Genomic DNA, 17891 nt, shown 5'->3' on the forward strand with positions numbered 1-17891 from the left:
TTGCCCTCTTCTCTTCTATCACCAGGTAAGCTAATAAAAAAGCTTCCTAACTGTTTTTGCTTACTGAAAAAAATCATGTGTTGGTAATGTAAAAAGACCTACAGGACATGATATTAGCAGGGGATCTTAAATTAAACTACTAAAGAGGCTCAACACTGTTTAGCTGCCAAAAGCAGTTGGAATTGGGCCTAAACAGTGTGGTAAGTCTTTAGGTGATGGCTATTGTGTCTGTTTGACCTCTTCCAAATGTCTGTACTGGCAATAAAAAGAAAAAGTTTCCAATTTAAATAGCTAGAGAATAAAAACAATTTGCCAGTAATGTGAAAAAACCTACAGCACCAGGTGTTCCCATGTGGTCTTCCACCCAAGTACTAACCAGGCCCAACACTGCTTAGCTTCCAAGATCAGGCCTATCCAATGAGGTATGGCTGTAGGTGAGATACATGCTCATTTTTGCCCTCTTCTCTTCTATCACCAGGTAAGCTAATAAAAAAGCTTCCTAACTGTTTTTGCTTACTGAAAAAAATCATGTGTTGGTAATGTAAAAAGACCTACAGGACATGATATTAGCAGGGGATCTTAAATTAAACTACTAAAGAGGCTCAACACTGTTTAGCTGCCAAAAGCAGTTGGAATTGGGCCTAAACAGTGTGGTAAGTCTTTAGGTGATGGCTATTGTGTCTGTTTGACCTCTTACAAATGTCTCTACAGGCAAAAAAAAGAAAAAGTTTCCAATTTAAATAGATAGAGAATAAAAACAATTTGCCAGTAATGTGAAAAAACCTACAGCACCTGGTGTTCCCATGTGGTCTCCCACCCAAGTGCTAACCAGGCCCAACACTGCTTAGCTTCCAAGATCAGACGAGATTGGGCATATCCAATGTGGTATGGCTGTAGGTGAGATACATGCTCATTTTTGCCCTCTTCTACTTCTATCACCAGGTAAGCTAATAAAAAAGTTTCGTAACTGTTTTTGCTTACTGAAAAAAATCATGTGTTGGCAATGTAAAAAGACCTACAGGACATGATATTAGCAGGGGATCTTAAATTAAACTACTAAAGAGGCTCAACACTGTTTAGCTGCCAAAAGCAGTTAGAATTGGGCCTAAACAGTGTGGTAAGTCTTTAGGTGATGGCTATTGTGTATGTTTGACCTCTTCTAAATGTCTGTGCTGGCAATAAAAAGAAAAAGTTTCCAATTTAAATAGATAGAGAATAAAAACAATTTGCCAGTAATGTGAAAAAACCTACAGCAACTGGTGTTCCCATGTGGTCTCCCACCCAAGTACTAATCAGGCCCAACACTGCTTAGCTTCCAAGATCAGACGAGATTGGTCCTATCCAATGTGGTATGGCTGTAGGTGAGATACATGCTCTTTTTTGCCCTCTTCTACTTCTATCACCAGGTAAGCTAATAAAAAAGTTTCCTAACTGTTTTGGCTTAATGAAAAAAATCATGTTTTGGTAATGTAAAAAGACCTACAGGACATGATATTAGCAGGGGATCTTAAATGAAACTACTAAAGAGGCTCATACACTGTTTAGCTGCCAAAAGCAGTTGGAATTGGGCCTAAACAGTGTGGTAAGTCTTTAGGTGATGGCTATTGTGTCTGTTTGACCTCTTCCAAATGTCTGTACTGGCAATAAAAAGAAAAAGTTTCCAATTTAAATAGCTAGAGAATAAAAACAATTTGCCAGTAATGTGAAAAAACCTACAGCACCAGGTGTTCCCATGTGGTCTCCCACCCAAGTAATAACCAGGCCCAACACTGCTTAGCTTCCAAGATCAGACGAGATTGGGCCTATCCAATGTGGTATGGCTGTAGGTGAGATACATGCTCTTTTTTGCCCTCTTCTCTTCTATCACCAGGTAAGCTAATAAAAAAGCTTCCTAACTGTTTTTGCTTACTGAAAAAAATCATGTGTTGGTAATGTAAAAAGACCTACAGGACATGATATTAGCAGGGGATCTTAAATTAAACTACTAAAGAGGATCAACACTGTTTAGCTGCCAAAAGCAGTTGGAATTGGGCCTAAACAGTGTGGTAAGTCTTTAGGTGATGGCTATTGTGTCTGTTTGACCTCTTCCAAATGTCTGTACTGGCAATAAAAAGAAAAAGTTTCCAATTTAAATAGCTAGAGAATAAAAACAATTTGCCAGTAATGTGAAAAAACCTACAGCACCAGGTGTTCCCATGTGGTCTCCCACCCAAGTAATAACCAGGCCCAACACTGCTTAGCTTCCAAGATCAGACGAGATTGGGCCTATCCAATGTGGTATGGCTGTAGGTGAGATACATGCTCTTTTTTGCCCTCTTCTCTTCTATCACCAGGTAAGCTAATAAAAAAGTTTCCTAACTGTTTTGGCTTAATGAAAAAAATCATGTTTTGGTAATGTAAAAAGACCTACAGGACATGATATTAGCAGGGTATCTTAAATGAAACTACTAAAGAGGCTCATACACTGTTTAGCTGCCAAAAGCAGTTGGAATTGGGCCTAAACAGTGTGGTAAGTCTTTAGGTGATGGCTATTGTGTCTGTTTGACCTCTTCCAAATGTCTGTACTGGCAATAAAAAGAAAAAGTTTCCAATTTAAATAGCTAGAGAATAAAAACAATTTGCCAGTAATGTGAAAAAACCTACAGCACCAGGTGTTCCCATGTGGTCTCCCACCCAAGTACTAACCAGGCCCATCACTGCTTAGCTTCCAAGATCAGACGAGATTGGGCCTATCCAATGTGGTATGGCTGTAGGTGAGATACATTCTCTTTTTTGCCCTCTTCTCTTCTATCACCAGGTAAGCTAATAGAAAAGCTTCCTAACTGTTTTTGCTTACTGAAAAAAATCATGTGTTGGTAATGTAAAAAGACCTACAGGACATGATATTAGCAGGGGATCTTAAATTAAACTACTAAAGAGGATCAACACTGTTTAGCTGCCAAAAGCAGTTGGAATTGGGCCTAAACAGTGTGGTAAGTCTTTAGGTGATGGCTATTGTGTCTGTTTGACCTCTTACAAATGTCTCTACAGGCAATAAAAAGAAAAAGTTTCCAATTTAAATAGCTAGAGAATAAAAACAATTTGCCAGTAATGTGAAAAAACCTACAGCACCTGGTGTTCCCATGTGGTCTCCCACCCAAGTACTAACCAGGCCCAACACTGCTTAGCTTCCAAGATCAGACGAGATTGGGCATATCCAATGTGGTATGGCTGTAGGTGAGATACAGGCCCTTTTTTGCCCTCTTCTACTTCTATCACCAGGTAAGCTAATAAAAAAGTTTTGTAACTGTTTTTGCTTACTGAAAAAAATCATGTGTTGGCAATGTAAAAAGACCTACAGGACATGATATTAGCAGGGGATCTTAAATTAAACTACTAAAGAGGCTCAACACTGTTTAGCTGCCAAAAGCAGTTGGAATTGGGCCTAAACAGTGTGGTAAGTATTTAGGTGATGGCTATTGTGTCTGTTTGACCTCTTACAAATGTCTCTACAGGCAATAAAAAGAAAAAGTTTCCAATTTAAATAGCTAGAGAATAAAAACAATTTACCAGTAATGTGAAAAAACCTACAGCACCAGGTGTTCCCATGTGGTCTTCCACCCAAGTACTAACCAGGCCCAACACTGCTTAGCTTCCAAGATCAGGCCTATCCAATGTGGTATGGCTGTAGGTGAGATACATGCTCATTTTTGCCCTCTTCTCTTCTATCACCAGGTAAGCTAATAAAAAAGCTTCCTAAATGTTTTTGCTTACTGAAAAAAATCATGTGTTGGTAATGTAAAAAGACCTACAGGACATGATATTAGCAGGGGATCTTAAATTAAACTACTAAAGAGGCTCAACACTGTTTAGCTGCCAAAAGCAGTTGGAATTGGGCCTAAACAGTGTGGTAAGTCTTTAGGTGATGGCTATTGTGTATGTTTGACCTCTTACAAATGTCTCTACAGGCAATAAAAAGAAAAAGTTTCCAATTTAAATAGCTAGAGAATAAAAACAATTTGCCAGTAATGTGAAAAAACCTACAGCACCTGGTGTTCCCATGTGGTCTCCCACCCAAGTACTAACCAGGCCCAACACTGCTTAGCTTCCAAAATCAGACGAGATTGGGCATATCCAATGTGGTGTGGCTGTAGGTGAGGTACAGGCACTTTTTTGCCCTCTTCTACTTCTATCACCAGGTAAGCTAATAAAAGAGTTTCGTAACTGTTTTTGCTTACTGAAAAAAATCATGTGTTGGCAATGTAAAAAGACCTACAGGACATGATATTAGCAGGGGATCTTAAATTAAACTACTAAAGAGGCTCAACACTGTTTAACTGCCAAAAGCAGTTGGAATTGGGCCTAAACAGTGTGGTAAGTCTTTAGGTGATGGCTATTGTGTCTGTTTGACCTCTTCCAAATGTCTGTACTGGCAATAAAAAGAAAAAGTTTCCAATTTAAATAGCTAGAGAATAAAAACAATTTGCCAGTAATGTGAAAAAACCTACAGCACCAGGTGTTCCCATGTGGTCTCCCACCCAAGTACTAACCAGGCCCATCACTGCTTAGCTTCCAAGATCAGACGAGATTGGGCCTATCCAATGTGGTATGGCTGTAGGTGAAATACATTCTCTTTTTTGCCCTCTTCTCTTCTATCACCAGGTAAGCTAATAAAAAAGCTTCCTAACTGTTTTTGCTTACTGAAAAAAATCATGTGTTGGTAATGTAAAAAGACCTACAGGACATGATATTAGCAGGGGATCTTAAATTAAACTACTAAAGAGGATCAACACTGTTAGGCTGCCAAAAGCAGTTGGAATTGGGCCTAAACAGTGTGGTAAGTCTTTAGGTGATGGCTATTGTGTCTGTTTGACCTCTTACAAATGTCTCTACAGGCAATAAAAAGAAAAAGTTTCCAATTTAAATAGCTAGAGAATAAAAACAATTTGCCAGTAATGTGAAAAAACCTACAGCACCTGGTGTTCCCATGTGGTCTCCCACCCAAGTACTAACCAGGCCCAACACTGCTTAGCTTCCAAGATCAGACGAGATTGGGCATATCCAATGTGGTATGGCTGTAGGTGAGATACAGGCCCTTTTTTGCCCTCTTCTACTTCTATCACCAGGTAAGCTAATAAAAAAGTTTTGTAACTGTTTTTGCTTACTGAAAAAAATCATGTGTTGGCAATGTAAAAAGACCTACAGGACATGATATTAGCAGGGGATCTTAAATTAAACTACTAAAGAGGCTCAACACTGTTTAGCTGCCAAAAGCAGTTGGAATTGGGCCTAAACAGTGTGGTAAGTCTTTAGGTGATGGCTATTGTGTCTGTTTGACCTCTTACAAATGTCTCTACAGGCAATAAAAAGAAAAAGTTTCCAATTTAAATAGCTAGAGAATAAAAACAATTTACCAGTAATGTGAAAAAACCTACAGCACCAGGTGTTCCCATGTGGTCTTCCACCCAAGTACTAACCAGGCCCAACACTGCTTAGCTTCCAAGATCAGGCCTATCCAATGTGGTATGGCTGTAGGTGAGATACATGCTCATTTTTGCCCTCTTCTCTTCTATCACCAGGTAAGCTAATAAAAAAGCTTCCTAAATGTTTTTGCTTACTGAAAAAAATCATGTGTTGGTAATGTAAAAAGACCTACAGGACATGATATTAGCAGGGGATCTTAAATTAAACTACTAAAGAGGCTCAACACTGTTTAGCTGCCAAAAGCAGTTGGAATTGGGCCTAAACAGTGTGGAAAGTCTTTAGGTGATGGCTATTGTGTATGTTTGACCTCTTACAAATGTCTCTACAGGCAATAAAAAGAAAAAGTTTCCAATTTAAATAGCTAGAGAATAAAAACAATTTGCCAGTAATGTGAAAAAACCTACAGCACCTGGTGTTCCCATGTGGTCTCCCACCCAAGTACTAACCAGGCCCAACACTGCTTAGCTTCCAAAATCAGACGAGATTGGGCATATCCAATGTGGTATGGCTGTAGGTGAGGTACAGGCACTTTTTTGCCCTCTTCTACTTCTATCACCAGGTAAGCTAATAAAAAAGTTTCGTAACTGTTTTTGCTTACTGAAAAAAATCATGTGTTGGCAATGTAAAAAGACCTACAGGACATGATATTAGCAGGGGATCTTAAATTAAACTACTAAAGAGGCTCAACACTGTTTAACTGCCAAAAGCAGTTGGAATTGGGCCTAAACAGTGTGGTAAGTCTTTAGGTGATGGCTATTGTGTATGTTTGACCTCTTCTAAATGTCTGTGCTGGCAATAAAAATAAAAAGTTTCCAATTTAAATAGATAGAGAATAAAAACAATTTGCCAGTAATGTGAAAAAACTTACAGCACCTGGTGTTCCCATGTGGTCTCCCACCCAAGTACTAACCAGGCACAACACTGCTTAGCTGCCAAGATCAGACGAGATTGGGCCTATCCAATGTGGTATGGCTGTAGGTGAGATACACGCACTTTTTTGCCCTCTTCTACTTCTATCACCAGGTAAGCTAATAAAAAAGTTTCCTAACTGTTTTGGCTTAATGAAAAAAATCATGTGTTGGTAATGTAAAAAGACCTACAGGACATGATATTAGCAGGGGATCTTAAATTAAACTACTAAAGAGGCTCAACACTGTTTAGCTGCCAAAAGCAGTTGGAATTTGGCCTAAACAGTGTGGTAAGTCTTTAGGTGATGGCTATTGTGTCTGTTTGACCTCTTCCAAATGTCTGTACTGGCAATAAAAAGAAAAAGTTTCCAATTTAAATAGCTAGAGAATAAAAACAATTTGCCAGTAATGTGAAAAAACCTACAGCACCAGGTGTTCCCATGTGGTCTTCCACCCAAGTACTAACCAGGCCCAACACTGCTTAGCTTCCAAGATCAGGCCTATCCAATGTGGTATGGCTGTAGGTGAGATACATGCTCATTTTTGCCCTCTTCTCTTCTATCACCAGGTAAGCTAATAAAAAAGCTTCCTAAATGTTTTTGCTTACTGAAAAAAATCATGTGTTGGTAATGTAAAAAGACCTACTGGACATGATATTAGCAGGGGATCTTAAATTAAACTACTAAAGAGGCTCAACACTGTTTAGCTGCCAAAAGCAGTTAGAATTGGGCCTAAACAGTGTGGTAAGTCTTTAGGTGATGGCTATTGTGTATGTTTGACCTCTTCTAAATGTCTGTGCTGGCAATAAAAAGAAAAAGTTTCCAATTTAAATAGATAGAGAATAAAAACAATTTGCCAGTAATGTGAAAAAACCTACAGCACCTGGTGTTCCCATGTGGTCTCCCACCCAAGTACTAACCAGGCCCAACACTGCTTAGCTTCCAAGATCAGACGAGATTGGGCCTATCCAATGTGGTATGGCTGTAGGTGAGATACATGCACTGTTTTGCCCTCTTCTACTTCTATCACCAGGTAAGCTAATAAAAAAGTTTCCTAACTGTTTTGGCTTAATGAAAAAAATCATGTTTTGGTAATGTAAAAAGACCTACAGGACATGATATTAGCAGGGGATCTTAAATGAAACTACTAAAGAGGCTCATACACTGTTTAGCTGCCAAAAGCAGTTGGAATTGGGCCTAAACAGTGTGGTAAGTCTTTAGGTGATGGCTATTGTGTCTGTTTGACCTCTTCCAAATGTCTGTACTGGCAATAAAAAGAAAAAGTTTCCAATTTAAATAGCTAGAGAATAAAAACAATTTGCCAGTAATGTGAAAAAACCTACAGCACCAGGTGTTCCCATGTGGTCTCCCACCCAAGTACTAACCAGGCCCATCACTGCTTAGCTTCCAAGATTAGACGAGATTGGGCCTATCCAATGTGGTATGGCTGTAGGTGAGATACATTCTCTTTTTTGCCCTCTTCTCTTCTATCACCAGGTAAGCTAATAAAAAAGCTTCCTAACTGTTTTTGCTTACTGAAAAAAATCATGTGTTGGTAATGTAAAAAGACCTAAAGGACATGATATTAGCAGGGGATCTTAAATTAAACTACTAAAGAGGATCAACACTGTTTAGCTGCCAAAAGCAGCTGGAATTGGGCCTAAACAGTGTGGTAAGTCTTTAGGTGATGGCTATTGTGTCTGTTTGACCTCTTACAAATGTCTCTACAGGCAATAAAAAGAAAAAGTTTCCAATTTAAATAGCTAGAGAATAAAAACAATTTGCCAGTAATGTGAAAAAACCTACAGCACCTGGTGTTCCCATGTGGTCTCCCACCCAAGTACTAACCAGGCCCAACACTGCTTAGCTTCCAAGATCAGACGAGATTGGGCATATCCAATGTGGTATGGCTGTAGGTGAGATACAGGCCCTTTTTTGCCCTCTTCTACTTCTATCACCAGGTAAGCTAATAAAAAAGTTTCGTAACTGTTTTTGCTTACTGAAAAAAATCATGTGTTGGCAATGTAAAAAGACCTACAGGACATGATATTAGCAGGGGATCTTAAATTAAACTACTAAAGAGGCTCAACACTGTTTAGCTGCCAAAAGCAGTTGGAATTGGGCCTAAACAGTGTGGTAAGTCTTTAGGTGATGGCTATTGTGTCTGTTTGACCTCTTACAAATGTCTCTACAGGCAATAAAAAGAAAAAGTTTCCAATTTAAATAGCTAGAGAATAAAAACAATTTGCCAGTAATGTGAAAAAACCTACAGCACCTGGTGTTCCCATGTGGTCTCCCACCTAAGTGCTAACCAGGCCCAACACTGCTTAGCTTCCAAGATCAGACGAGATTGGGCATATCCAATGTGGTATGGCTGTAGGTGAGATACAGGCACTTTTTTGCCCTCTTCTACTTCTATCACCAGGTAAGCTAATAAAAAAGTTTCGTAACTGTTTTTGCTTACTGAAAAAAATCATGTGTTGGCAATGTAAAAAGACCTACAGGACATGATATTAGCAGGGGATCTTAAATTAAACTACTAAAGAGGCTCAACACTGTTTAGCTGCCAAAAGCAGTTAGAATTGGGCCTAAACAGTGTGGTAAGTCTTTAGGTGATGGCTACTGTGTATGTTTGACCTCTTCTAAATGTCTGTGCTGGCAATAAAAAGAAAAAGTTTCCAATTTAAATAGATAGAGAATAAAAACAATTTGCCAGTAATGTGAAAAAACCTACAGCACCTGGTGTTCCCATGTGGTCTCCCACCCAAGTACTAACCAGGCCCAACACTGCTTAGCTTCCAAGATCAGAGGAGATTGGGCCTATCCAATGTGGTATGGCTGTAGGTGAGATACATGCACTGTTTTGCCCTCTTCTACTTCTATCACCAGGTAAGCTAATAAAAAAGTTTCCTAACTGTTTTGGCTTAATGAAAAAAATCATGTTTTGGTAATGTAAAAAGACCTACAGGACATGATATTAGCAGGGGATCTTAAATGAAACTACTAAAGAGGCTCATACACTGTTTAGCTGACAAAAGCAGTTGGAATTGGGCCTAAACAGTGTGGTAAGTCTTTAGGTGATGGCTATTGTGTCTGTTTGACCTCTTCCAAATGTCTGTACTGGCAATAAAAAGAAAAAGTTTCCAATTTAAATAGCTAGAGAATAAAAACAATTTGCCAGTAATGTGAAAAAACCTACAGCACCAGGTGTTCCCATGTGGTCTCCCACCCAAGTACTAACCAGGCCCATCACTGCTTAGCTTCCAAGATCAGACGAGATTGGGCCTATCCAATGTGGTATGGCTGTAGGTGAGATACATTCTCTTTTTTGCCCTCTTCTTCTTCTATCACCAGGTAAGCTAATAAAAAAGCTTCCTAACTGTTTTTGCTTACTGAAAAAAATCATGTGTTGGTAATGTAAAAAGACCTACAGGACATGATATTAGCAGGGGATCTTAAATTAAACTACTAAAGAGGATCAACACTGTTTAGCTGCCAAAAGCAGTTGGAATTGGGCATAAACAGTGTGGTAAGTCTTTAGGTGATGGCTATTGTGTCTGTTTGACCTCTTACAAATGTCTCTACAGGCAATAAAAAGAAAAAGTTTCCAATTTAAATAGCTAGAGAATAAAAACAATTTGCCAGTAATGTGAAAAAACCTACAGCACCTGGTGTTCCCATGTGGTCTCCCACCCAAGTACTAACCAGGCCCAACACTGCTTAGCTTCCAAGATCAGACGAGATTGGGCATATCCAATGTGGTATGGCTGTAGGTGAGATACAGGCCCTTTTTTGCCCTCTTCTACTTCTATCACCAGGTAAGCTAATAAAAAAGTTTCGTAACTGTTTTTGCTTATTGAAAAAAATCATGTGTTGGCAATGTAAAAAGACCTACAGGACATGATATTAGCAGGGGATCTTAAATTAAACTACTAAAGAGGCTCAACACTGTTTAGCTGCCAAAAGCAGTTGGAATTGGGCCTAAACAGTGTGGTAAGTCTTTAGGTGATGGCTATTGTGTCTGTTTGACCTCTTACAAATGTCTCTACAGGCAATAAAAAGAAAAAGTTTCCAATTTAAATAGCTAGAGAATAAAAACAATTTGCCAGTAATGTGAAAAAACCTACAGCACCTGGTGTTCCCATGTGGTCTCCCACCTAAGTGCTAACCAGGCCCAACACTGCTTAGCTTCCAAGATCAGACGAGATTGGGCATATCCAATGTGGTATGGCTGTAGGTGAGATACAGGCACTTTGTTGCCCTCTTCTACTTCTATCACCAGGTAAGCTAATAAAAAAGTTTTGTAACTGTTTTTGCTTACTGAAAAAAATCATGTGTTGGCAATGTAAAAAGACCTACAGGACATGATATTAGCAGGGGATCTTAAATTAAACTACTAAAGAGGCTCAACACTGTTTAGCTGCCAAAAGCAGTTAGAATTGGGCCTAAACAGTGTGGTAAGTCTTTAGGTGATGGCTATTGTGTATGTTTGACCTCTTCTAAATGTCTGTGCTGGCAATAAAAAGAAAAAGTTTCCAATTTAAATAGATAGAGAATAAAAACAATTTGCCAGTAATGTGAAAAAACCTACAGCACCTGGTGTTCCCATGTGGTCTCCCACCCAAGTACTAACCAGGCCCAACACTGCTTAGCTTCCAAGATCAGAGGAGATTGGGCCTATCCAATGTGGTATGGCTGTAGGTGAGATACATGCACTGTTTTGCCCTCTTCTACTTCTATCACCAGGTAAGCTAATAAAAAAGTTTCCTAACTGTTTTGGCTTAATAAAAAAAATCATGTTTTGGTAATGTAAAAAGACCTACAGGACATGATATTAGCAGGGGATCTTAAATGAAACTACTAAAGAGGCTCATACACTGTTTAGCTGCCAAAAGCAGTTGGAATTGGGCCTAAACAGTGTGGTAAGTCTTTAGGTGATGGCTATTGTGTCTGTTTGACCTCTTCCAAATGTCTGTACTGGCAATAAAAAGAAAAAGTTTCCAATTTAAATAGCTAGAGAATAAAAACAATTTGCCAGTAATGTGAAAAAACCTACAGCACCAGGTGTTCCCATGTGGTCTCCCACCCAAGTACTAACCAGGCCCATCACTGCTTAGCTTCCAAGCTCAGACGAGATTGGGCCTATCCAATGTGGTATGGCTGTAGGTGAGATACATTCTCTTTTTGCCCTCTTCTCTTCTATCACCAGGTAAGCTAATAAAAAAGCTTCCTAACTGTTTTTGCTTACTGAAAAAAATCATGTGTTGGTAATGTAAAAAGACCTACAGGACATGATATTAGCAGGGGATCTTAAATTAAACTACTAAAGAGGATCAACACTGTTTAGCTGCCAAAAGCAGTTGGAATTGGGCCTAAACAGTGTGGTAAGTCTTTAGGTGATGGCTATTGTGTCTGTTTGACCTCTTACAAATGTCTCTACAGGCAATAAAAAGAAAAAGTTTCCAATTTAAATAGCTAGAGAATAAAAACAATTTGCCAGTAATGTGAAAAAACCTACAGCACCTGGTGTTCCCATGTGGTCTCCCACCTAAGTGCTAACCAGGCCCAACACTGCTTAGCTTCCAAGATCAGACGAGATTGGGCATATCCAATGTGGTATGGCTGTAGGTGAGATACAGGCACTTTGTTGCCCTCTTCTACTTCTATCACCAGGTAAGCTAATAAAAAAGTTTTGTAACTGTTTTTGCTTACTGAAAAAAATCATGTGTTGGCAATGTAAAAAGACCTACAGGACATGATATTAGCAGGGGATCTTAAATTAAACTACTAAAGAGGCTCAACACTGTTTAGCTGCCAAAAGCAGTTGGAATTGGGCCTAAACAGTGTGGTAAGTCTTTAGGTGATGGCTATTGTGTATGTTTGACCTCTTCTAAATGTCTGTGCTGGCAATAAAAAGAAAAAGTTTCCAATTTAAAAAGATAGAGAATAAAAACAATTTGCCAGTAATGTGAAAAAACTTACAGCAACTGGTGTTCCCATGTGGTTTCCCACCCAAGTACTAACCAGGCCCAACACTGCTTAGCTTCCAAGATCAGACGAGATTGGGCCTATCCAATGTGGTATGGCTGTAGGTGAGATACATGCACTTTTTTGCCCTCTTCTACTTCTATCACCAGGTAAGCTAATAAAAAAGTTTCCTAACTGTTTTGGCTTAATGAAAAAAATCATGTTTTGGTAATGTAAAAAGACCTACAGGACATGATATTAGCAGGGGATCTTAAATGAAACTACTAAAGAGGCTCATACACTGTTTAGCTGCCAAAAGCAGTTGGAATTGGGCCTAAACAGTGTGGTAAGTCTTTAGGTGATGGCTATTGTGTCTGTTTGACCTCTTCCAAATGTCTGTACTGGCAATAAAAAGAAAAAGTTTCCAATTTAAATAGCTAGAGAATAAAAACAATTTGCCAGTAATGTGAAAAAACCTACAGCACCAGGTGTTCCCATGTGGTCTCCCACCCAAGTACTAACCAGGCCCAACACTGCTTAACTTCCAAGATCAGACGAGATTGGGCCTATCCAATGTGGTATGGCTGTAGGTGAGATACATGCTCTTTTTTGCCCTCTTCTCTTCTATCACCAGGTAAGCTAATAAAAAAGCTTCCTAACTGTTTTTGCTTACTGAAAAAAATCATGTGTTGGTAATGTAAAAAGACCTACAGGACATGATATTAGCAGGGGATCTTAAATTAAACTACTAAAGAGGCTCAACACTGTTTAGCTGCCAAAAGCAGTTGGAATTGGGCCTAAACAGTGTGGTAAGTCTTTAGGTGATGGCTATTGTGTCTGTTTGACCTCTTACAAATGTCTCTACAGGCAATAAAAAGAAAAAGTTTCCAATTTAAATAGCTTGAGAATAAAAACAATTTGCCAGTAATGTGAAAAAACCTACAGCACCTGGTGTTCCCATGTGGTCTCCCACCCAAGTACTAACCAGGCCCAACACTGCTTAGCTTCCAAGATCAGACGAGATTGGGCATCTCCAATGTGGTATGGCTGTAGGTGAGATACAGGCCCTTTTTTGCCCTCTTCTACTTCTATCACCAGGTAAGCTAATAAAAAAGTTTCGTAACTGTTTTTGCTTACTGAAAAAAATCATGTGTTGGCAATGTAAAAAGACCTACAGGACATGATATTAGCAGGGGATCTTAAATTAAACTACTAAAGAGGCTCAACACTGTTTAGCTGCCAAAAGCAGTTGGAATTGGGCCTAAACAGTGTGGTAAGTCTTTAGGTGATGGCTATTGTGTATATTTGACCTCTTCTAAATGTCTGTGCTGGCAATAAAAAGAAAAAGTTTCCAATTTAAATAGATAGAGAATAAAAACAATTTGCCAGTAATGTGAAAAAACCTACAGCAACTGGTGTTCCCATGTGGTCTCCCACCCAAGTACTAACCAGGCCCAACACTGCTTAGCTTCCAAGATCAGGCCTATCCAATGTGGTATGGCTGTAGGTGAGATACATGCTCATTTTTGCCCTCTTCTCTTCTATCACCAGGTAAGCTAATAAAAAAGCTTCCTAAATGTTTTTGCTTACTGAAAAAAATCATGTGTTGGTAATGTAAAAAGACCTACAGGACATGATATTAGCAGGGGATCTTAAATTAAACTACTAAAGAGGCTCAACACTGTTTAGCTGCCAAAAGCAGTTGGAATTGGGCCTAAACAGTGTGGTAAGTCTTTAGGTGATGGCTATTGTGTCTGTTTGACCTCTTACAAATGTCTCTACAGGCAATAAAAAGAAAAAGTTTCCAATTTAAATAGCTAGAGAATAAAAACAATTTGCCAGTAATGTGAAAAAACCTACAGCACCTGGTGTTCCCATGTGGTCTCCCACCCAAGTGCTAACCAGGCCCAACACTGCTTAGCTTCCAAGATCAGACGAGATTGGGCATATCCAATGTGGTATGGCTGTAGGTGAGATACATGCTCATTTTTGCCCTCTTCTACTTCTATCACCAGGTAAGCTAATAAAAAAGTTTCGTAACTGTTTTTGCTTACTGAAAAAAATCATGTGTTGGCAATGTAAAAAGACCTACAGGACATGATATTAGCAGGGGATCTTAAATTAAACTACTAAAGAGGCTCAACACTGTTTAGCTGCCAAAAGCAGTTGGAATTGGGCCTAAACAGTGTGGTAAGTCTTTAGGTGATGGCTATTGTGTCTGTTTGACCTCTTACAAATGTCTCTACAGGCAATAAAAAGAAAAAGTTTCCAATTTAAATAGCTAGAGAATAAAAACAATTTGCCAGTAATGTGAAAAAACCTACAGCACCTGGTGTTCCCATGTGGTCTCCCACCTAAGTGCTAACCAGGCCCAACACTGCTTAGCTTGCAAGATCAGACGAGATTGGGCATATCCAATGTGGTATGGCTGTAGGTGAGATACAGGCACTTTGTTGCCCTCTTCTACTTCTATCACCATTTAAGCTAATAAAAAAGTTTTGTAACTGTTTTTGCTTACTGAAAAAAATCATGTGTTGGCAATGTAAAAAGACCTACAGGACATGATATTAGCAGGGGATCTTAAATTAAACTACTAAAGAGGCTCAACACTGTTTAGCTGCCAAAAGCAGTTAGAATTGGGCCTAAACAGTGTGGTAAGTCTTTAGGTGATGGCTATTGTGTATGTTTGACCTCTTCTAAATGTCTGTGCTGGCAATAAAAAGAAAAAGTTTCCAATTTAAATAGATAGAGAATTAAAACAATTTGCCAGTAATGTGAAAAAACCTACAGCACCTGGTGTTCCCATGTGGTCTCCCACCCAAGTACTAACCAGGCCCAACACTGCTTAGCTTCCAAGATCAGAGGAGATTGGGCCTATCCAATGTGGTATGGCTGTAGGTGAGATACATGCACTGTTTTGCCCTCTTCTACTTCTATCACCAGGTAAGCTAATAAAAAAGTTTCCTAACTGTTTTGGCTTAATGAAAAAAATCATGTTTTGGTAATGTAAAAAGACCTACAGGACATGATATTAGCAGGGGATCTTAAATGAAACTACTAAAGAGGCTCATACACTGTTTAGCTGCCAAAAGCAGTTGGAATTGGGCCTAAACAGTGTGGTAAGTCTTTAGGTGATGGCTATTGTGTCTGTTTGACCTCTTCCAAATGTCTGTACTGGCAATAAAAAGAAAAAGTTTCCAATTTAAATAGCTAGAGAATAAAAACAATTTGCCAGTAATGTGAAAAAACCTACAGCACCAGGTGTTCCCATGTGGTCTCCCACCCAAGTACTAACCAGGCCCATCACTGCTTAGCTTCCAAGCTCAGACGAGATTGGGCCTAACCAATGTGGTATGGCTGTAGGTGAGATACATTCTCTTTTTTGCCCTCTTCTCTTCTATCACCAGGTAAGCTAATAAAAAAGCTTCCTAACTGTTTTTGCTTACTGAAAAAAATCATGTGTTGGTAATGTAAAAAGACCTACAGGACATGATATTAGCAGGGGATCTTAAATTAAACTACTAAAGAGGATCAACACTGTTTAGCTGCCAAAAGCAGTTGGAATTGGGACTAAACAGTGTGGTAAGTCTTTAGGTGATGGCTATTGTGTCTGTTTGACCTCTTACAAATGTCTCTACAGGCAATAAAAAGAAAAAGTTTCCAATTTAAATAGCTAGAGAATAAAAACAATTTGCCAGTAATGTGAAAAAACCTACAGCACCTGGTGTTCCCATGTGGTCTCCCACCTAAGTGCTAACCAGGCCCAACACTGCTTAGCTTCCAAGATCAGACGAGATTGGGCATATCCAATGTGGTATGGCTGTAGGTGAGATACAGGCACTTTGTTGCCCTCTTCTACTTCTATCACCAGGTAAGCTAATAAAAAAGTTTGGTAACTGTTTTTGCTTACTGAAAAAAATCATGTGTTGGCAATGTAAAAAGACCTACAGGACATGATATTAGCAGGGGATCTTAAATTAAACTACTAAAGAGGCTCAACACTGTTTAGCTGCCAAAAGCAGTTGGAATTGGGCCTAAACAGTGTGGTAAGTCTTTAGGTGATGGCTATTGTGTATGTTTGACCTCTTCTAAATGTCTGTGCTGGCAATAAAAAGAAAAAGTTTCCAATTTAAAAAGATAGAGAATAAAAACAATTTGCCAGTAATGTGAAAAAACTTACAGCAACTGGTGTTCCCATGTGGTTTCCCACCCAAGTACTAACCAGGCCCAACACTGCTTAGCTTCCAAGATCAGACGAGATTGGGCCTATCCAATGTGGTATGGCTGTAGGTGAGATACATGCACTTTTTTGCCCTCTTCTACTTCTATCACCAGGTAAGCTAATAAAAAAGTTTCCTAACTGTTTTGGCTTAATGAAAAAAATCATGTTTTGGTAATGTAAAAAGACCTACAGGACATGATATTAGCAGGGGATCTTAAATGAAACTACTAAAGAGGCTCATACACTGTTTAGCTGCCAAAAGCAGTTGGAATTGGGCCTAAACAGTGTGGTAAGTCTTTAGGTGATGGCTGTTGTGTCTGTTTGACCTCTTCCAAATGTCTGTACTGGCAATAAAAAGAAAAAGTTTCCAATTTAAATAGCTAGAGAATAAAAACAATTTGCCAGTAATGTGAAAAAACCTACAGCACCAGGTGTTCCCATGTGGTCTCCCACCCAAGTACTAACCAGGCCCAACACTGCTTAACTTCCAAGATCAGACGAGATTGGGCCTATCCAATGTGGTATGGCTGTAGGTGAGATACATGCTTTTTTTTGCCCTCTTCTCTTCTATCACCAGGTAAGCTAATAAAAAAGCTTCCTAACTGTTTTTGCTTACTGAAAAAAATCATGTGTTGGTAATGTAAAAAGACCTACAGGACATGATATTAGCAGGGGATCTTAAATTAAACTACTAAAGAGGCTCAACACTGTTTAGCTGCCAAAAGCAGTTGGAATTGGGCCTAAACAGTGTGGTAAGTCTTTAGGTGATGGCTATTGTGTCTGTTTGACCTCTTACAAATGTCTCTACAGGCAATAAAAAGAAAAAGTTTCCAATTTAAATAGCTTGAGAATAAAAACAATTTGCCAGTAATGTGAAAAAACCTACAGCACCTGGTGTTCCCATGTGGTCTCCCACCCAAGTACTAACCAGGCCCAACACTGCTTAGCTTCCAAGATCAGACGAGATTGGGCATATCCAATGTGGTATGGCTGTAGGTGAGATACAGGCCCTTTTTTGCCCTCTTCTACTTCTATCACCAGGTAAGCTAATAAAAAAGTTTCGTAACTGTTTTTGCTTACTGAAAAAAATCATGTGTTGGCAATGTAAAAAGACCTACAGGACATGATATTAGCAGGGGATCTTAAATTAAACTACTAAAGAGGCTCAACACTGTTTAGCTGCCAAAAGCAGTTGGAATTGGGCCTAAACAGTGTGGTAAGTCTTTAGGTGATGGCTATTGTGTATATTTGACCTCTTCTAAATGTCTGTGCTGGCAATAAAAAGAAAAAGTTTCCAATTTAAATAGATAGAGAATAAAAACAATTTGCCAG

The 17891-nt window shown here is 39.1% G+C and overlaps 28 non-coding genes and 10 pseudogenes across 28 annotated transcripts; all 38 read right to left on the reverse strand.

The window, feature by feature from the left end:
• Positions 1-327: 327 nt before the first annotated feature.
• On the reverse strand, positions 328-436 carry LOC146025275 (5S ribosomal RNA; annotated as a pseudogene).
• A 344-nt stretch (positions 437-780) lies between these two features.
• Positions 781-899, reverse strand: LOC146023387 (5S ribosomal RNA). Its single transcript, XR_014452807.1, has one exon. It is a non-coding gene; the product is annotated as a 5S ribosomal RNA (ribosomal RNA).
• Positions 900-1244: 345 nt separating this feature from the next.
• LOC146024913 (5S ribosomal RNA) lies at positions 1245-1363 on the reverse strand (annotated as a pseudogene).
• Positions 1364-1709: 346 nt separating this feature from the next.
• LOC146023872 (5S ribosomal RNA) lies at positions 1710-1828 on the reverse strand. Its single transcript, XR_014453273.1, has one exon. It is a non-coding gene; the product is annotated as a 5S ribosomal RNA (ribosomal RNA).
• Positions 1829-2172: 344 nt separating this feature from the next.
• Positions 2173-2291, reverse strand: LOC146023873 (5S ribosomal RNA). Its single transcript, XR_014453274.1, has one exon. It is a non-coding gene; the product is annotated as a 5S ribosomal RNA (ribosomal RNA).
• A 345-nt stretch (positions 2292-2636) lies between these two features.
• LOC146022981 (5S ribosomal RNA) lies at positions 2637-2755 on the reverse strand. Its single transcript, XR_014452414.1, has one exon. It is a non-coding gene; the product is annotated as a 5S ribosomal RNA (ribosomal RNA).
• A 344-nt stretch (positions 2756-3099) lies between these two features.
• On the reverse strand, positions 3100-3218 carry LOC146023856 (5S ribosomal RNA). Its single transcript, XR_014453258.1, has one exon. It is a non-coding gene; the product is annotated as a 5S ribosomal RNA (ribosomal RNA).
• A 345-nt stretch (positions 3219-3563) lies between these two features.
• On the reverse strand, positions 3564-3672 carry LOC146025248 (5S ribosomal RNA; annotated as a pseudogene).
• A 344-nt stretch (positions 3673-4016) lies between these two features.
• LOC146023402 (5S ribosomal RNA) lies at positions 4017-4135 on the reverse strand. The gene has a single exon (XR_014452821.1). It is a non-coding gene; the product is annotated as a 5S ribosomal RNA (ribosomal RNA).
• Positions 4136-4480: 345 nt separating this feature from the next.
• On the reverse strand, positions 4481-4599 carry LOC146022982 (5S ribosomal RNA). The gene has a single exon (XR_014452415.1). It is a non-coding gene; the product is annotated as a 5S ribosomal RNA (ribosomal RNA).
• Positions 4600-4943: 344 nt separating this feature from the next.
• LOC146023868 (5S ribosomal RNA) lies at positions 4944-5062 on the reverse strand. Its single transcript, XR_014453269.1, has one exon. It is a non-coding gene; the product is annotated as a 5S ribosomal RNA (ribosomal RNA).
• Positions 5063-5407: 345 nt separating this feature from the next.
• On the reverse strand, positions 5408-5516 carry LOC146025249 (5S ribosomal RNA; annotated as a pseudogene).
• A 344-nt stretch (positions 5517-5860) lies between these two features.
• Positions 5861-5979, reverse strand: LOC146022526 (5S ribosomal RNA). The gene has a single exon (XR_014451978.1). It is a non-coding gene; the product is annotated as a 5S ribosomal RNA (ribosomal RNA).
• Positions 5980-6324: 345 nt separating this feature from the next.
• LOC146024909 (5S ribosomal RNA) lies at positions 6325-6443 on the reverse strand (annotated as a pseudogene).
• Positions 6444-6788: 345 nt separating this feature from the next.
• Positions 6789-6897, reverse strand: LOC146025252 (5S ribosomal RNA; annotated as a pseudogene).
• Positions 6898-7241: 344 nt separating this feature from the next.
• LOC146022037 (5S ribosomal RNA) lies at positions 7242-7360 on the reverse strand. Its single transcript, XR_014451505.1, has one exon. It is a non-coding gene; the product is annotated as a 5S ribosomal RNA (ribosomal RNA).
• Positions 7361-7706: 346 nt separating this feature from the next.
• Positions 7707-7825, reverse strand: LOC146024392 (5S ribosomal RNA). The gene has a single exon (XR_014453775.1). It is a non-coding gene; the product is annotated as a 5S ribosomal RNA (ribosomal RNA).
• A 344-nt stretch (positions 7826-8169) lies between these two features.
• On the reverse strand, positions 8170-8288 carry LOC146023879 (5S ribosomal RNA). The gene has a single exon (XR_014453280.1). It is a non-coding gene; the product is annotated as a 5S ribosomal RNA (ribosomal RNA).
• Positions 8289-8633: 345 nt separating this feature from the next.
• LOC146023651 (5S ribosomal RNA) lies at positions 8634-8752 on the reverse strand. The gene has a single exon (XR_014453061.1). It is a non-coding gene; the product is annotated as a 5S ribosomal RNA (ribosomal RNA).
• A 345-nt stretch (positions 8753-9097) lies between these two features.
• Positions 9098-9216, reverse strand: LOC146023170 (5S ribosomal RNA). Its single transcript, XR_014452595.1, has one exon. It is a non-coding gene; the product is annotated as a 5S ribosomal RNA (ribosomal RNA).
• Positions 9217-9562: 346 nt separating this feature from the next.
• LOC146022983 (5S ribosomal RNA) lies at positions 9563-9681 on the reverse strand. Its single transcript, XR_014452416.1, has one exon. It is a non-coding gene; the product is annotated as a 5S ribosomal RNA (ribosomal RNA).
• Positions 9682-10026: 345 nt separating this feature from the next.
• Positions 10027-10145, reverse strand: LOC146023890 (5S ribosomal RNA). The gene has a single exon (XR_014453291.1). It is a non-coding gene; the product is annotated as a 5S ribosomal RNA (ribosomal RNA).
• Positions 10146-10490: 345 nt separating this feature from the next.
• Positions 10491-10609, reverse strand: LOC146023652 (5S ribosomal RNA). Its single transcript, XR_014453062.1, has one exon. It is a non-coding gene; the product is annotated as a 5S ribosomal RNA (ribosomal RNA).
• Positions 10610-10954: 345 nt separating this feature from the next.
• Positions 10955-11073, reverse strand: LOC146023171 (5S ribosomal RNA). Its single transcript, XR_014452596.1, has one exon. It is a non-coding gene; the product is annotated as a 5S ribosomal RNA (ribosomal RNA).
• Positions 11074-11419: 346 nt separating this feature from the next.
• Positions 11420-11538, reverse strand: LOC146023562 (5S ribosomal RNA). Its single transcript, XR_014452976.1, has one exon. It is a non-coding gene; the product is annotated as a 5S ribosomal RNA (ribosomal RNA).
• A 343-nt stretch (positions 11539-11881) lies between these two features.
• On the reverse strand, positions 11882-12000 carry LOC146023653 (5S ribosomal RNA). Its single transcript, XR_014453063.1, has one exon. It is a non-coding gene; the product is annotated as a 5S ribosomal RNA (ribosomal RNA).
• A 345-nt stretch (positions 12001-12345) lies between these two features.
• On the reverse strand, positions 12346-12464 carry LOC146024945 (5S ribosomal RNA; annotated as a pseudogene).
• A 346-nt stretch (positions 12465-12810) lies between these two features.
• Positions 12811-12929, reverse strand: LOC146021456 (5S ribosomal RNA). Its single transcript, XR_014450943.1, has one exon. It is a non-coding gene; the product is annotated as a 5S ribosomal RNA (ribosomal RNA).
• A 344-nt stretch (positions 12930-13273) lies between these two features.
• On the reverse strand, positions 13274-13392 carry LOC146025580 (5S ribosomal RNA). Its single transcript, XR_014454238.1, has one exon. It is a non-coding gene; the product is annotated as a 5S ribosomal RNA (ribosomal RNA).
• Positions 13393-13737: 345 nt separating this feature from the next.
• On the reverse strand, positions 13738-13846 carry LOC146025316 (5S ribosomal RNA; annotated as a pseudogene).
• Positions 13847-14190: 344 nt separating this feature from the next.
• Positions 14191-14309, reverse strand: LOC146023388 (5S ribosomal RNA). The gene has a single exon (XR_014452808.1). It is a non-coding gene; the product is annotated as a 5S ribosomal RNA (ribosomal RNA).
• Positions 14310-14654: 345 nt separating this feature from the next.
• LOC146024715 (5S ribosomal RNA) lies at positions 14655-14773 on the reverse strand (annotated as a pseudogene).
• Positions 14774-15118: 345 nt separating this feature from the next.
• LOC146023172 (5S ribosomal RNA) lies at positions 15119-15237 on the reverse strand. Its single transcript, XR_014452597.1, has one exon. It is a non-coding gene; the product is annotated as a 5S ribosomal RNA (ribosomal RNA).
• Positions 15238-15583: 346 nt separating this feature from the next.
• LOC146023908 (5S ribosomal RNA) lies at positions 15584-15702 on the reverse strand. The gene has a single exon (XR_014453309.1). It is a non-coding gene; the product is annotated as a 5S ribosomal RNA (ribosomal RNA).
• A 344-nt stretch (positions 15703-16046) lies between these two features.
• LOC146023654 (5S ribosomal RNA) lies at positions 16047-16165 on the reverse strand. The gene has a single exon (XR_014453064.1). It is a non-coding gene; the product is annotated as a 5S ribosomal RNA (ribosomal RNA).
• Positions 16166-16510: 345 nt separating this feature from the next.
• LOC146024947 (5S ribosomal RNA) lies at positions 16511-16629 on the reverse strand (annotated as a pseudogene).
• A 346-nt stretch (positions 16630-16975) lies between these two features.
• On the reverse strand, positions 16976-17094 carry LOC146021457 (5S ribosomal RNA). Its single transcript, XR_014450944.1, has one exon. It is a non-coding gene; the product is annotated as a 5S ribosomal RNA (ribosomal RNA).
• Positions 17095-17438: 344 nt separating this feature from the next.
• LOC146023902 (5S ribosomal RNA) lies at positions 17439-17557 on the reverse strand. The gene has a single exon (XR_014453303.1). It is a non-coding gene; the product is annotated as a 5S ribosomal RNA (ribosomal RNA).
• Between the last annotated feature and the right edge of the window lie 334 nt (positions 17558-17891).

Source organism: Crinia signifera, chromosome 7 (genome assembly GCF_055691185.1).
Source record: "Crinia signifera chromosome 7, ASM5569118v1, whole genome shotgun sequence".
NCBI classification, from domain to species: domain Eukaryota; kingdom Metazoa; phylum Chordata; class Amphibia; order Anura; family Myobatrachidae; genus Crinia; species Crinia signifera.